The 16353-nt window shown below is 48.6% G+C and overlaps 1 pseudogene; it reads right to left on the bottom strand.

Moving 5' to 3' along the window:
* Positions 1–348: 348 nt before the first annotated feature.
* LOC121155649 lies at positions 349–15459 on the bottom strand (annotated as a pseudogene).
* Between the last annotated feature and the right edge of the window lie 894 nt (positions 15460–16353).

Here is a 16353-nt window from a genome sequence, read left to right as displayed (position 1 = left end):
TCACGCAGGCACTGCGGGTGGGTGAGTGGGCAGGCAGGAGCACAGAAGCCTTAAGAGGCAGAACACAGAAGTTAAGTTAGTGGGGGGAGATTGGGGGAGGGGCCTGAGGATGGGTTCGCTGCCACAGTGCCAAGGGAGAAGCCGAGCTGGGTGGAGCTGATGAGTGCACCGGCCCGTGTGTTAAGCCAGGAGAACTGGCGTGGAGCAGGTGGTGGACCTCGCCTAGCACACACATGCAGAGAAAGGCGTAGGCGAGCTGGCTAGACTCCCCCATTCCCAGACCCTGCTCTCCTTCCCAGCAAGGGTGGACAGTCCAGCTGTGCTCCCTGGCCCCCAATGGCCCAGGGCTCAGGACTTGAGGACTGCAACTGGATGAGCCAGAGGAGGGAAGGGTGCACCCATCCCCTCCCCTGGCAGCCAATCACTACTAACTTTCAATGGCTTCTTTTCGGAGGCCTCCCCCATGGGGTCACTACCACGGGCCCTGTATTCTCTAAGGTCCACCATGATGTAGAGTTCTGGGGACAGCAGAGCAGAGGACTATGGCGGGGCACTGTAGGAGCTTGCCAGCACCTGCTGTCAACACTCCCACCGGCCCCTAAAGGGGGTAGAGCTGTGGCTGGGCACAGGTCGTCCAGCCAGCAGGCCTTCCCAGCATCAGCCTAGGGCCTCCCATCTGCCTCCCTCCTTTCCACGACCCCTCCCACCTGCCCACCCTTCTTCCCACAAGCCCCACAGCACCTGCACTCACCCAGTGGGCCAAGTGTGTCCAGAGGAATCACTTCCCGGCTACCTGCCTTCTCGCTGTCTGCAAGGGTGAGAGCAGGTGTGAGTGGTGGGCTGCCAAGATGGGCTGGGCATCCTTTGCTGCCCACTTGTTGGCACCCCTGCCTGGCCAGCAATGCCCCACCCCCACCCCTGCAGTGGCACCCGAGCAGGCGGCACATGACCAAGAATCCCCAGGGAGCAGTGATCCAGGTCCCCAGCCCACGCAGGGTCTCTCTACTCCACCACCGCACCACCTGTCAGCCTCTCGCACCCAGGCCCTTGGCCACCAATGGCAGCATGCTGTCATCGAAGCCCCCCCCCCCCCGGGGCTCTGTGCTCCCTTAGGCACCTTGCTGGCTACTGCAGCAGACTGAGAAAGCACAAGGTATAGACACAACACTGGGGTGAGCTCGCAACACCTTCTCCTGCGGCTGGGACTTGAGCCGGCAGAGGGGAGAGCAGCCCGCACCTGGAAGTGCGCCTTGGTCCAGCCGTCCCTCTGCAGGGCCCAACGCAGCTCCTTGTAGCTCCACAAGGTCAGCAGCACGTGGACGCTGCCTTTGCCTCGCGCACCTGCTGGCTGTGGCCGTCCCGGGGTGGGGTCAGTGACCACTAGCCACGCCTCCCTCGTCAGGCCCCTCCCCAAATCCCATCCACCTGCTAACCTGCCCACCTGCCAGCTAGCCCTGCCCACCCCACGCACCTGCTAGCGCAGAGGGCACACTGCGAGCCTGCAGGAACCATCGGCCATTGTCCAGGCTGTCGGACAACGATCTCGTGGATGCTGTTGAGCACAGCCACCACAGTGTCTTCCTCCAGGGCGCGGGGGAGCTTGCGCATTGCTCACTTTTTGCAACAGCTCCTTCATGGCGTAGCTCCCTAGGCGGGCTGACAGGCAAAGACAGGTGTTAGGACACCCTTTGGCCTGTCCCTACAGGAAAAACAGCGTTCCTGTGGCGTGGAAGTGGGTGAGGGACAGTGACAGGAGGGCCCCAGGACATCACGCTGCCATGAGAGCTCCAGAATCACCCATCCTCCACCGCCCTCCCTACCCTGCGCGTCTCGGCCTGCCCGGCTCCTCTCTCACCAATGAGGTCTTTGTTGTGCCTGCCCAGCGAGAGGTTCCGCAGTGCGGTGACCATGGCCCGCACCACCTTGTCCATCTCAGACTGCAGCAGCTCCACCAGCACCGGGAGCCTGCGCTCCTTGTGCACCATGGTGCAGATGTAGGTGGCCCACTGCGGCGGCTGGGGGATGGAATGCTTAGCGCAGACTTGCTGCCCAGACCCCAGCTGTCCCCACCAGCTGGGCTGTACTGTAGTCCACACGCCCGCAGTTCAAGGGCCACTCCTCCCTCCTCCTATCGCCCAGCGGTGGGGTCCCAAGCCTGCGCAGTGCCCAAGGCAGGCCTCACATGTCACCATCCAATTTCCAGCGCTGAGGTTCTGCAGGGCTCCAGCAGCTCAAAGCCTGGGCATGCAATAGGGCCCGCTTCCACTGGTTGATAATGGGAGCTGAGCAACCAGGGCCACACCTTTAGCAACAGGGCCCGTCTTCCTGGAACAGTCATTCCAGGTTCCCCCACAGCTGGCACTCCACATGGTGCACACACAGAGCTTCCAAGGCAGCCCTCCATGCCTGCCTGTCCTGTCTCAGGAAGCTGTCTTCCTCTCTACCTGTGAAGCACCCCTCCCACCTAGACTCCCTGTGCCCACAATGACTGGGGTCGCTTGGCCACCTCCACCCACTGGGAAGATCTCAGGCAGGCAGGATCCGAGGAGACAGCACAGAGCCACAGGAACTCAACAGGTGGGGGATGCACCCACATAACGCCCCATCGCATGGGTCCACAGCCCCTCTCCATTTCTGGGTCTGAGAACACTGCACCCCCTAGTTCCCAGCCCAGGTGGCTGCCCCTCAGCCCCACCTCTCACCTGCTGTCTGCTGCCCTCTAGGACTTGTCTCCCCAGCAATCCCCAATCAACTGACCCATGACATTGATCCTGACTCTGTACAGGTCCCCAAGGACCTCTGGGGAACCCCACACCTCTGATTGCCTACAGAGCTGGGGCCTACTGCAGTGGCACTGGCTTTGCTGCTGGTCACAGGCTCACCTTTAGCAGCTTCCATCTGCTTGGGCAGGTCCAGCATGTCAAAGTTCTGGTCTGTCTCACCGTCCTTCTTCCCTAGAAGAGAAGGATGGCTAGAGGTGACGTGGAGCCTGGGCTGGGGTTGGGGTGTGGTGGGCAGAAGCATGCCAGGATGGGGGTCTCCTGCCCAGAAACCCTGGGGAGCACCCTGCATCTGGGGGCAGGCACTGCTCGGAACCATTTGGAGCCCATGGACAGGTGGCCCAGAGGGCAAGGCGGTGGTAGCCATGAGGAGGCCTAGGGCCTGTGGCACCCGCATCACATGCTGAGAGGCACGTCATATGACTCCTTGGGATTCTTGGGCAGCTGCATGTGGGCAGGAGCCCAGGCTGGACGGCAATGGGTATAGACAGAAAAACTGCCAGGAATACAACTTGGTGAGCAAGGGGAATGTTCCCCCTGGCAGGCACCAAGCTCTTCACCTCCAGGCACCCAAGTCATAGCTCCTAACTCCCCCAGAAGGGAGCAGAGCTGAACTCAGATAAGCAGGGGGCCTCCTGTGAGAGCCATTAGACATCTCTGGGGCCATGCACGTGCACCCTCTCAGTGCTGCCCCAGCCTTCCCTATGTAGTAGAGTCTGAGGTTGCAGGAGCAGCATCTTGGGCTGGCCTCTCACTCAGCTGCTGGGTGGGGGAACGCATTCCTGCCCCTGTTTGTGTGTTTTGTGTGTGTGTGTGTCCAAGCAGTTGGCATGGAGACAGCGGCCAGGGTGATGTGCCTGGTGGTTGGAGACGGGAATTGAGTGGCTTTCCTGGGTGCTCATTGCCCTGCGGTTGTCAAGACAGCGATAGTGTGAGCCCTCTAGCCTGGCTGAGGACAGGGACCATGCAGACACACAGTTCTCAATAACCTTGATGAAACCAGTCCTCTGGGTGGCCACAGGGAGCACAGGAGAGAGGAGAGCAGCTTCAGTGGGGGGACCCTCCCAGTGTCCCCTATGTTTCCACTGCATACCCTGGGGTCAGGGTGGTGGGGAGCAAGGCTGAACACCTATGGAAATCTAGGGCTCAGAGGTGCAAACAGGCTCTACAGCAGTAGCTGAAGCCTAGGGGGTGGTGGCCAGAAGGCAGGGCAGGAAGACAGGACATGTCCAGGGGTACTCTGCCAGGTGACAGGCCTGCAGAACCTTCCCCAGAGGTGAGCACAGGTAGGGCCCATCACTGGCTCTCCCACCTGCCCTTCTCCTCTGCCCTTTCTTGCCTTCTGCCCCCGCTCCACGACACCATGGCCTACACTGCATAGGGGCAGGGCTGGAACTCCGACTCTGGCTTCCCCGTAGGCTGTTTGCCCTCTTCCTGGCTCTGGGTGAGGAGTCCTCCAGCCCCTTGATTTGCCTGCTGCCTGGGTACCCTGGAGGGCCTGCAGTCTAGGAAAGGGGAGGGATGGGGGTATAAACAGGCAGGACCCTATCTCACCCACTCACCTTTGGCCTTCTTGCCACTGAAGCAGCTGGCTTCATCCCGCCTTTGCTGCTGGGAGTCCGCAGTGGTGCTGCCTGGTGGCCCTGGCTCAGCTTCCTGGTACCTGTCAGCTCCAGGCACCTCCTTGTGCACATGGTACAGCAGGTTCCACATGATGCACACGCAGTTCTCTACTGAATATGAGAGTCCAAGGGGGGAGGTGAGCATGAGGCAGGAACTCAGGGCGAGGAGACACTCACCCTCCTAGCCAGTGCGACCCCTGCCTGCCTGGGAGGCCTGGGAATGGGGAGCAGATCCAGATGAGTGAGAATTGGCAGGGAGGGGCTGTGGCCATTAATGCGAGGCCATGTTCAAAACACTGTAAACCCACACAGCCATTCTTCTCTATACTGTCCTGGACAGACCCAGTCCCAGCTCCTGCAGCGGCTGGCTCCTAGACCTTCAGCAGGAGGCTGCGAGCCCATCCCCACTCTGTCCCACCCACCTTGTTGTCCCTGTCCTTCCTTCCCACAGGCGACTGAAGGAGCCTCCACTGGGCCTCAGAGCCATCTGAGCTCACATTCCTGCGGGGGGAGCAATGGAAAGGAAGACGCTGGTGAGTCCCCAGCCTCCACCAAGGGGCCTTCTCCAGCCTCACCCCCTCCAGCCCTGGCTTGCTTGGAGGGCTTGTGTTCCTTCCCAAAATGGACTTTAGCACAACTTAGCACCTCCCCGAGGGAGATGGCAGCTTCCGGGATAAATTGGAAGGGACAGAGGTGGCCCAAGGAATTCATGACCACACTGAGTACTCCCCACGCATAGCCAGGAAGAACAGCAGGGACCCAGGGTGGTGGGCATGGTCTGGGCTGGCACTGCCCACTCCTCAAGGAGCCAGATGTGTTCTTGAAGACGGTTGTCCACTCGGCGTCCCTTGGCTTGGATTCCTCGTTGGGCTCATGCTCCCAGCCTGAATGGGGCACGATGATCTCGTGTGTGAGGGTCTGCAGGCCGTGGTCCATGATGACCTTCTTCAGAGGTTCGTATGATGACAGGTTCAAGAGGGCACCTGCGGGTGCCAGCGATGGCTGGCTGTGCACTGACCCAAGTCCCTGCCCTTCCTGGGAGCCTCCATGCCACTCAGGACCTGCCACCTTCCTTGTGCCCAGGTTGGCATCAGGAAGACTGTGAGAGGCCTTCCTGACTCAGGCCAGAGAGGCAAGGGGCACTGAGCAGCCGCTTCCAGCTTGGGGGCGAGGAACTGTAGAAGCACTGGGTGCAGTGAGGCAGGGAGGTGGGCAAGTCAGATACCATCTCCTCCCTGCCGTCTTCTGTCCACAGGGCCTTGTAGAGATGGTCATATGATGCCACTGTGGCAGGAGGAGGTCTGCAGTGCCCTGCTGTGACTGAGGGACCTGTCTTACCCTGCCACCTGACTAAATTGTCCCAGCAGCCCGCACTCCTGGCCGCCAGGGGTTCATCACGGCCTCCCCAATCCCAGGCTAAGTCACTACTCTCTCCATTCTCTTCCTAGGGGATGTGGGGTTGGGGTCACGCAGAAGTGGCCAGGTGCCACTCATCAGTGATGAGCTACGGAACCTCGTTGTCCCAGGTGGCCTGCAGCAGGCACACCAGGGCTAGTGGCCCACAGTGTCGGATGGCAGCCTTGTTGTCTGTGTTCTGGCTGTAGGAGAGGTTGCGCAGTGCCCTGCAGGCCCAGTGCTGCACCTCTGCCCACGGGTGGTCCAGCAACGGCAAGACCAGTGGCACCCCCGCCGCTGCCATACACATTGCTTGCCATCTTCATTCTCGAAGCACAGGTGCTGCAGGTAGGCAGCTGCATTGGCCTTCACTGGGTGCCGCAGCATGGCTAGCACCTCTGGCAGCTCTGGGTCCTGCCAGCATGGCTCCTTGTGGCACTGTCCACTGAGGGCGAGCATTGGACCACCTGGTCCAGGCTGCTGAGTCAGCCCCGTTTGGGCTGGGCCAGGGGTGCCATTGTTGCGGGGAATGGAGCCCACTCCTCTAGCAACAACTTGCAACCGGTGCCATCATCTGCCACGTCCTCTTAGGTCCTGTGAACGTAGGTCTTCATGAACCATCTGATGCCTACTCCTGGGGACCAGGGTCTCTGTGATGGAGCAAGGCTGGGCCAGGGGCACTGGTACCCTGGCTCCTAGTACAAAAGCCAGCCTGGGCAAGAACCGATCAGGACAGAGTTGGAGTTAAATTCATCTGTCACTCACTCCCTTCCACAGTGCCTCCAGGATCCCTTCCCTGCCTGCAATACCCCCATCTCCAGCTGGCACCAGGATGCAGCAGGGCTAGGTGGGAGGGAAGTAGATGACCCTCCCTAGATTAGGCTCTCCCAAGAAGAACACCCATGGGGGTACTGAAGCTCTCAGGGGTCCCCTGTGGGTTGCAGTCTCTTTCCAGGAAGCTAAGAAGGGTAGGAGGGCTTGGAAGAGGGGGATCAGGTGACTGGCACTAGGGCCTGCTCTGCAGGTGTAGAAACTTGGGATCCCCAGAGGATACCAGGAGAAGGCCCAGGGTCCTTGGCTTCCAGGGGGAGGAACTCCAGAGCCTCTAGGTCTCAGGCATCATTGATTAGAAAGCTGTCAGGTGGCTGCTCAGTCTAACACCCACTCTCCTGTGTGCCTGCACTTACAAGAGCCAAAGTCAGGTCATGTCCATGCATGCTTGACCAACTCAACACCAGCAGTTTCATTGAGGATGCAGAACACAGACTTCCTGGAGGAGGTGGCAGCGATTGCTGGTGGTCAGTGTGGGAGGGATAGGGTTAGGGTGCTCACCTGGCACGCAGTCCTTGCCGTCCTCGGGCCTTCTTCAAGGGGCTGTGTCATAGTCAGGGGTCCGACTTGTGGCCACCCTCGTCATCATTGGCCAGGGCTCTGCCTGGAAGCACTCAGGCAGGGAGAGGCCCCCTGGGCAGTTGTGGGAGCCTAGGAGCAGGATAGCTGGGTCATATGGCAGGCTAATTTGCAATTCTCTAAGCACTCTTCATACTGATTTCCATAGTGGTTGTACTAGCCTACACTCTTGCCATCAGTGAAGGAGGGTACATTCTCCCTATATTCACACCAGCCCGTGTTATTCGTAGAATTCTGAATGTAGGTCAAACTCACTGAAGTTAGGTGGAACCTCAATGTGGTTTCCTTTTATTTCTTTTTTAAAATTTTTATTTTAATTGTTGAATTTTATCATACAGCTATGTATAGTCTGGGATTCTCCTCCCCACCATTTCCACCCCCTGATCAATTTTTCCCATATTGCCATGACAGTTCATTTCTTCATAAGGAGTTACAATTCCATCCGTCTGCTATTTAAGTGCTTTCCTTTGTATCTATAAAGGCTAGGGAGACTGGCCATCTATTCATGTCTGTTAGTCATTTGAATCTGTTCTTTTGAACAAATGTCTGTTCATTTCTTTAACCCATTTCTTCACTGGGTTGTTTGTTTTCCTGTTCCTGGGTTTCTAAAGCTCTTTGTAAGTTCTGGATTTTAGTCCCCTACCAGTTGTGTAGTGGGCAAATATTTTCTCCAATTCTGTTGGTTGCTTCTTTTCTATATTATTTCCTTTGCTGCATAGAAGCTTCTCCGTTGATGTAGTCCACTTGTTTATTGTGGCTTTGGCTCTCTAGGCTTTCGGTGTCTTTTCCAAGCAGTCTTCTTCATTCTTGTATCTTGGCAAGTGCTTGCTGTGTTTCTTATAATAGTAGTCTGATGGGTTCTGGGTGTAGATTTAGGTCCTTGATCCATTTAGAGCTGACTTTTGTATACTGAGACAGGTGTGGGTCTTGCTTCTTACCTCTGCAGGCTACAATCCAATTGTCCCAACAACATTTGTTGAAGTGACCAGGAGTTTTCCCTGGATTGTTTCCAGATTTCTTATCAAAGATTAGTTGGCTATACATGTGTTGTCTCCCTTCTGGTGTTTCTATTCTGTTCCGTTGATCTTCTTGTTTCTGTATCAGGATGAGACTTTTGATGGTCACTGCTCTGTAGTATGTCCTGAGGTCTAAATTGTGATTCCTCCAGTTTGATTTTTATTCTTCAGGATAGCTTTGGCTATTCGTGCTCTCTTGTGTTTCTAGATGAACCTTGCTACCTTCTATTTTTGAGAAGAATGTTATTGGGATTGGGATTGATAATATGAACATATTGAATGTGTGGGGATTATGAATAGAGTAATATAGGTGTTTTGATGATGTTGATCCTGCCAATCCAGGAACTGGGTAAGCTTCTTCATCTTTTAATGTCTTCTATTTTTTCTTAAAATATTCTATGGTTTTCATCATAGAGGTCTTCCACATATTTGGTTCTCCTAAGTAGAGGATTATGTTTGCAAACAGGAATTCCTCATTTCCAACTTGAATTCCTTTAATTTATTTTCCTTGCCTAATAACTCTGGTAAGGACTTCCAACACTCTATTGCAAAGCAGTGATGAGAGTGGACATCCTTGTCTAGTTTCAGATCATAGTGGAAAGGATTCAAGTCTTTTTCCATTTAGTATGATGCTGGCATTTGGTTTTTCATAAATTGCTTTCATTGTGTTATAGAATCTTCTTTTACACCTATCTTAAGGTTTTCAGCATGAAGTGGTGCTGGGTTTTATCAAATGCCTTCTCTGCATTTATTGAGATGATCACATGGTTTTGTATTTCAATTTCTGGATGCGACGAATCACATTTCTTATTTTGTGAATGTTAAGCCATCTCCACATGCCAGGGATGAATCCCACGTGGTCTAGGTGAATGATCTGCCTGATGTACTGCTGGATCCTATTGGCCGTGTTTTGTTGAGGATCTTTGCATCTATGTTGACCAGGGAAATCAGTCGGTAGTTCTCCTTTTGTTGTCTCTGTCTGGTGTTAGTATTGAGGTGATATAGGCTTCCTAGGAAAAGTTTGGAAAAATTCCCTCACTTTCTCTTGTTTGAAAAAGTTTGTGGAGAATTTGGATAATTTGGTCTTGAAACCTTTGGCAGAATTCAGAGGTGAAGCCATCTGGTCCAGCACTTTTCTTGGTTGGGAAAGCTTTAATTAATTACTGGTTCAATTTTAGTCCATGTTATAGGTCTATTTAGATTATTAATTACTTCTTTTTTTTTTAAAGATTTTTTTGAATTTTATTGTTGTTTACATTGTGGTGCAGTTTTATAGGCGCTGGGGATTCCCCCCTCCCCTCCCATACCCCTCCCCCCATGGTGGATTCCTCCACCTTGTTGCATAACCATAGTTCAAGTTCAGTTGAGATTCATTCCTTGCAAACACATGCCTAGCATAAAGTTCAGCGTCTTATTGTCCAGATAAGTTCAGTGGCCTCTTGGGGAGACCTTCTCTGGTCTGAAGGTAGGGCTAACAGAGTAAAGATCCGGACAGTTAAAAGCCCCAACAATACCTCAGTATCAATATACAACATTATGGAATTAATTGATTGACATAGTATTGGGTAAACAATATGTTAAAAATAATGCAAGTTCCATTCTTCGAAACATCTGGGTTGAGACAGTATCAATGACAGGTTCAAAAAATAACAAACAACCAAAAAAAAAAAATTACAGGTTAAATCAAGGCAAACATGTGGTATCTAACCTTTTGGGATTCGCTCATTTCCCTTAGCATTATAGTTTCCAGTTGGGCCCATTTAGCCACAAAGAACTGCATTTTGTTTTTTTTAATAGCTGAGTAGTATTCCATGGAGTAGATGAACCAAAACTTTCTTATCCAATCTTCTGCTGATGGGCATTTCGGTTGCTTCCATGTTTTTGCAATTACTGATTGTGCTGCAGTGAACATAGGGATGCATGTTGGTTTGTCGTAAAACAGGTGTTTTGGATATATTCCTAGGAGTGCTATTGCTGGGTCATATGGTATGCAGATTTTGAGTTGTTTGAGTGTTCTCCAGACTGATTTCCATAAAGGCTGTACCAATTTGCAGCTCCACCAGCAGTGGAGTAGGGTTCCCTTTTCCCCGCATCCTCGCCAGCAAGCGTCATTGGTGTTCTTGTTTATGTGGGCCAATCTTACTGGTGTTAGGTGGTACCTCATCGATGTTTTAATTTGGATTTCCCTTATTGCTAGGGAGCTGGAACATTTTTTCATATGTTTGTTTGCCATTTGGACTTGTTCCTTTGTGAAATGTTTGCCCATTTCCTGAGCCCATTTCTTGAGTGGCTTGTTTGTTTTGGTTTTTTGGTTGTTTTGAAGTTCTTTGTATATCCTGGAAATTAGCCCCCTATCGCCTATATCATGTGCAAAGATCTTCTCCCACTCTGTGGGTTGCTTTTTTACTTTGTTGATTGTTTCCCTTGCTGTACAGAAGCTTCTTAGTTTGATGAGGTCCCATTTGTTTATTCTGTTCTCAACTGCTATTGCTTTTGGTGTCCTTCTTAGAAAGTCGGGACCTACTCCTAGGTCTTGCAGGGTATTTCCTACATTTTCTTGCAAGAGTTTGAAGGTTTCTGGATGTAGGTTTAGGTCTTTTATCCATGTAGATTGGATCTTAGTGTATGGTGATAGATGTGGGTATATCTTTTTGTTTCTACAGGCTATCAGCCAGTTGTCCCAACAACATTTACTAAAGAGGCCTTCCCACTTGCTTGGACTGTCATTGGTCTTTTTGTCAAAGATTAATTGGCTGTATCTGTGTGGGTTCCCTTTTGGTGCTTCTATGCTATTCCATTGATCTTCTTTTCTGTCTTTGTGCCAGTACCAGGCTGTTTTGATAACCACTGCTCTATAGTATGTCCAGAGGTCCGGGATTGTGATTCCCCCTGCTAACTTCTTATTTTTCAGGATGGTTCTAGCTATTCGTGGTTTTTTGTGTTTCCAGATGAACTTTTGAATCATTGTATCCAGTTCCGTGAAGAATGTTTTGGGCAATTTGATTGGAATTGCGTTGAAAATGTATATTGCTTGTGGTAGTATAGACATTTTAATGATATTAATTTTGCCTATCCAGGAGCACGGGATGTTATTCCATCTTTTGAGGTCTTATTCAATTTCCTTTTTAAATAGTTTGTAGTTTTCTTCGAATAGGTCTCCTACGCTTTTGGTTAGATTTATTCCCAAATACTTCATACTTCTCTCTGCTATTTTGAATGGTATCCTGTTGGTTAGATCTTCTTCCATCTTGGTGTTATTTGCGTACACTATGGCTGTTGATTTTCGTTCATTAATTTTGTACCCTGCCACTCTGCCAAACTCTCGTATAAGTTCTAGTAGTTTCTGTATTGAGTCTCCTGGTTTTTCTATGTATAGGATTATGTCATCTGCATATAGTGAAAGCTTGACTTCTTCGTTTCCTATACGTATGCCTTTGATTTCTTTTTCTTGTCTTATGGCCTCTGCAAGTACCTCTAGGACTATGTTGAATAGCAGTGGTGATAGCGGGCACCCTTGTCTTGTTCCAGATCTCAGTGGGAAGGGTTCTAGCTTTTCTCCATTCAGTATGATACTGGCGTTGGGTTTTTCATAAATTGCTTTGATTATGTTGTGGATTTTCCCGTCTATGCCTACTTTGGCTAGAGTTTTTAGCATGAAGAGGTGTTGGATTTTGTCGAAAGCTTTTTCTGCATCTATTGAAACTATTATGTGGTTCTTGTTTTGCAGTTTTTGGATATGGTTTATAACATTTATGGATTTCTGAATGTTAAACCATCCCTGCATTCCAGGGATGAATCCTACTTGATCCGGATGAATGATCTGTCTGATGATTTTTTGAATTCTATTGGCTAGGATTTTGTTGAGAATTTTAGCATCAATGTTCATCAGAGAAATAGGTCTGTAGTTTTCCTTCTCTGACGGTTCTCTGTCCGGTTTGGGATTAAGGTGATGTTGGCTTCATAGAATGAGTTTGGAAGGGTTGCTTCCTCCTCTATTGTTTTGAAGAGCTTGTAGAGGATTGGGGTTAGTTCTGTTCGGAATGTTTTGTAGAATTCTGTAGTGAAGCCGTCTGGGCCTGGGCTTTTTTTCGTTGGGAGATCCTTGATGACTGTTTCAATCTGTACCTCGGTTATGGGTTTATTTAATTCTTCAGTTGCCTCCGGACTGTGTTTTGGTAAGTGGTGGGAGTCCAAGAACTTTTCTATTTCTTGGTGGTCCTCAAATTTGTGGGAGTACAGTTCTTTGTAGTAATTTCTAATTATTTTCTTAATGATTGCAGTGTCTGTTGTTATGTTGCCTTTTTCATCTTTAATGCTATTGATTCTCACTTTCTCTTGTTTTTTTTTTTTTGTTTTTTTTTTTTTTTTGGTCAATCGGGCCAGTGGAGTGTCTATTTTGTTTATTTTCTCAAAAAACCAACTTTTTGATTTGTTGATTTTATGTATAGTTTTTTTGATTTCTATTTGGTTTATCTCCTCCCTTATTTTGATGATTTCTTGTTTCCTATTGTGCGTGGGACTCTTCTGCTGCTGTTTTTCCAGATCCTGGAGGTGTGTGGTTAGTTCCTGTATTTGGCGTCTTTCTTGGGCCTTGACATGGGCTCCGATTGCGATGAATCTACCTCGTAGCACTGCTTTGGCGGTGTCCCACAAGTTTTGGAATGTTGTATCAGAGTTTTCATTGGTTTCCATAAATTTTTTGATCTCATCTTTAATTTCTTCTCTGACCCATTGTTCATTTAATAGCATATTGTTCAATTTCCAAGAGTGCCTATACTTCCTGGGGAGTTTTGAGTTGTTGATTTCCAGTTTCATCCCATGGTGGTCTGAGAGGGTACATGGTATGATTCTAATGTTTTGGAAGTTGTTTAGATTTGCTTTATGACCTATCATGTGGTCGATTCTGGAGAAGGTGCCATGCACCGCTGAGAAGAATGTATAGTCTGTGGCCTTAGGATAAAAAGTTCTATATATGTCTACTAAGTCCAGTTGTTCTATTGTTTGTGTGAGCTCTGTTGTTTCTTTGTTGAGTTTTTGTTTCGTAGACCTGTCCATTGATGTTAGAGGCGTGTTGAGATCACCTACAAGAATTGTGCGGGTATCTATGTCATCCCTTAAGTCTGTAAGAAATTGCTTTACGTAACTAGGTGCATTAAGATTCGGTGCATAAACATTAATGATGGTGATTGCTTCTTGATGGATCATTCCTTTCACCAGTATAAAATGGCCTTCCCTGTCTCTTTTGATGTTAGTTAGAGTGAAATCTATCTCGTCTGAAATTAGGATAGCTACCCCAGCTTTTTTTTCTCGTCTATTGGCGTGAAATATCTTTTTCCATCCCTTCACTTTCAGTTTCTTTCCATCCTTTCTGGTTAGATGCGTTTCTTGTAGGCAACAGATGGTTGGGTCTTGTTTGATGATCCATTCTATTAATCTCTGTCTTTTGATTGGTGAACTTAGACCATTTGTGTTGAGAGTTAAAATTGAGAGGTTGCAATTTTGCCCTGCCATGCGATTGTGTTGTGTGTGTGTTGTTGTCTATGTAATTGTCTTGTTTGTGCGGGCTTTAGTTTGGAGACCTTCTTATTTGCCAACTTTGTTTGTGATTTGCCTCCTTTTTTTTCGGGACTAGCGCATTTCTAAGGAGACTTTGCAGAGCTGGTTTTGTGTAGACATGTTCTTCTAGTTTTTCTTTGCTATTGAAGTATCTGATTTCGTTCTCATATACAAATGAGATCTTTGCTGGGTAGATTATTCTTGGTTGACAGTTGTTTTGTTTCAGGACTTGGAAGATCTTTGTCCATTCTCTCCTTGCTTGTAGGGTCTCTTCTTAATTCAACTTTTTGCAGAGTGCATGTATCCAAAAATCTATTTCTTCTAGGTCTTCTGATTTGTTGGCATGTAGTTGCTTGTAATATCTCCCAATAATTCTCTGTGTGTCTGAGGTTTGTCTTGTTACTTTTCCTTTTTCGTCTCTGATGATATTGATGCATATTTTTGTTCTTGTGTTTTCTTTGATTCATTGTTCTTACATATTGTTGTTTTGGTTTCTATATGGTTTATTTTCTGCCTTATTTTGGTTATTTCTTTTTTCTACTGCTCTTGGGATTGCTTTGCTGTTGTTTTTCTAGTTCCTTCAAATGTAAGGTTTGCTCATTTACTTGGTGCCTGTCCAATTTCTTCATATAAGCATTGATTGAAATGAACGTTCCTGTTGACACTGCCATGATTGTGTTCCACAAATTTTGATATGTTGTACTAATTTGTTTTGTTTGTTTCAATCAATGTTTAAATTTAAATTTCCCCACTTATTTCCTCTCTAACCCATTACCCTTTTATAAATGTGTTCTAAGCATCAATAACCATCTTCCTATGACTCAAGTTTCATCTAAAAGTTAACAAATCTTACTTTGGTGTCAGCAAAACGTTTTTTACTCTGATAGGAGCTCTTTCCAAACTGATGTGTTCTTATCCTTAGTTTCTCGAACTAATCTTGTTCAGTCATATTACAGCAAGTTAGCATGAGTTGTTTTGGGTGCAAGAAATGTTTGTATTCTTGTACAGTTTCATAATGCACATTTTTTCCAAATTTTGAAGACACTTAGAAATATTAACAGAGGAGGTAAGGGGAGGGATGGGGGGAAGAGAAGATGAGAGAGAGAGAAAAGAAAGAAGAGAAGAGAAAGAAAAAAAAAGAAGCAGGCAGTGACAGAGACAGGAAAATAGTTACAAGAATAAATTGGCTCATTAAGTTACGGAGGCTGAACCATCTCAAGATGTTTATTTAACACACTGGAAGCCAAGGACATCCAGTGGTGTAATTCTACTCCCCTTCCAAATGGATCAAACCCAGAAGAGGCAATAATCCAAATTCTAATTCAAAAACTGCTCAACTCCGGGGCCAAAAAGAGACCATTTTCTCAGTTTCTGTCTGAGAGCAACTTTCTATTGAAGGACTTTCTACTGTCTTGCATATATTAGATTCTCATTAAGATTACAATACTAGCTAGTGAGTGAGGAAAATTCCATCTGTCAGAACAAAATTGAACTACAGCTGACCCTAGAGCCATGGATAGCTTTGTGAAATCTTAGTGAAATCTGAATGCACAACTTCAGGATCGACCTAGTGCAGCACTGTCATCTCACATTGTTCTGTTGCAGATCCGACTTTCCTGATGGGTATCTGCAGTCAATTGCTAGGGTAAACATTGACGAGATGTTTCGAAATTTCTCCATGACTGGCATCCATTTGCATCGAGGATATGTCTCCATGACACATCCATTTGCATGGAAGAGATGATAACAGGTGGGTTCTATGCAGAGGAACATAGGATAGAGATGGGGTCACATGCTGCCTGTCTCAGCTGAGCTGTACCAGCAGACCCATCCTCTGGTCTCTGTAATCCCCAGGAGGATGATGCTGGCCTGCAGCTTCCTCTCACCATGGCTCAACACCTTCAGCAGGCTAATCTCTAGGCATTATGATCAGCCATGTGTAGCACCTTTCTCGTCCCCCTTCATTGGCTCTGTGGCAGTAACAAGAATCCTCTTCTCCTTTTGGGTTTGGCAGCAGAGCAGCTCCTCTTGTGTGTGGCCTTTCTAGGATACAGAGCAGGCAGGGGCTACCTGACCATTCCTCAGAGACAGGGTTCTGTAGCCGTGCAGTTCCTACTTTCTTGACTTCCTTGCCATGAGACTGCCCTTTGTAATGTGACATCCATCAGCCTTCTGGAGTACCTAGTTCCTCTCAGTGTTTAGACTCAGTTTTTCTGCCTGCAGTTTGCAAAAGGAGGCAGAGATCTTTCTTAGCCTTTTCCATTCACTTCTGTTGATTGAGGCTCATTCATGTGACAGAGAGCAGGCTGCTTTCCTCAAACTACTAGTTCAACTATAAGTCTCACCCAGAAATAACCTCACACCCAGCAGAATGCTTGATGGAACAGCTAGACACTCCGTTAACCAGTCAAGTTGACCAGTCAACCATCACAACTATCAACAGTCACACAGAGCAGGAGAACGCATGTGTAAATCACATGTTTTACCGGGAGTTAATACTCAGAGCATATCAAGATCTGTTGTGACTCAAGCATGGTAGCATTAAACAGAATTGAAAATTAGGTGAAGGATTTA

Source organism: Ochotona curzoniae, unplaced genomic scaffold (genome assembly GCF_017591425.1).
Source record: "Ochotona curzoniae isolate NIBS_2020 unplaced genomic scaffold, NIBS_Ocur_1.0 contig_297, whole genome shotgun sequence".
NCBI lineage: Eukaryota > Metazoa > Chordata > Mammalia > Lagomorpha > Ochotonidae > Ochotona > Ochotona curzoniae.
Note: the sequence above shows the minus strand (reverse complement) of the source record. Positions and strands in the feature narration are given on the sequence as shown.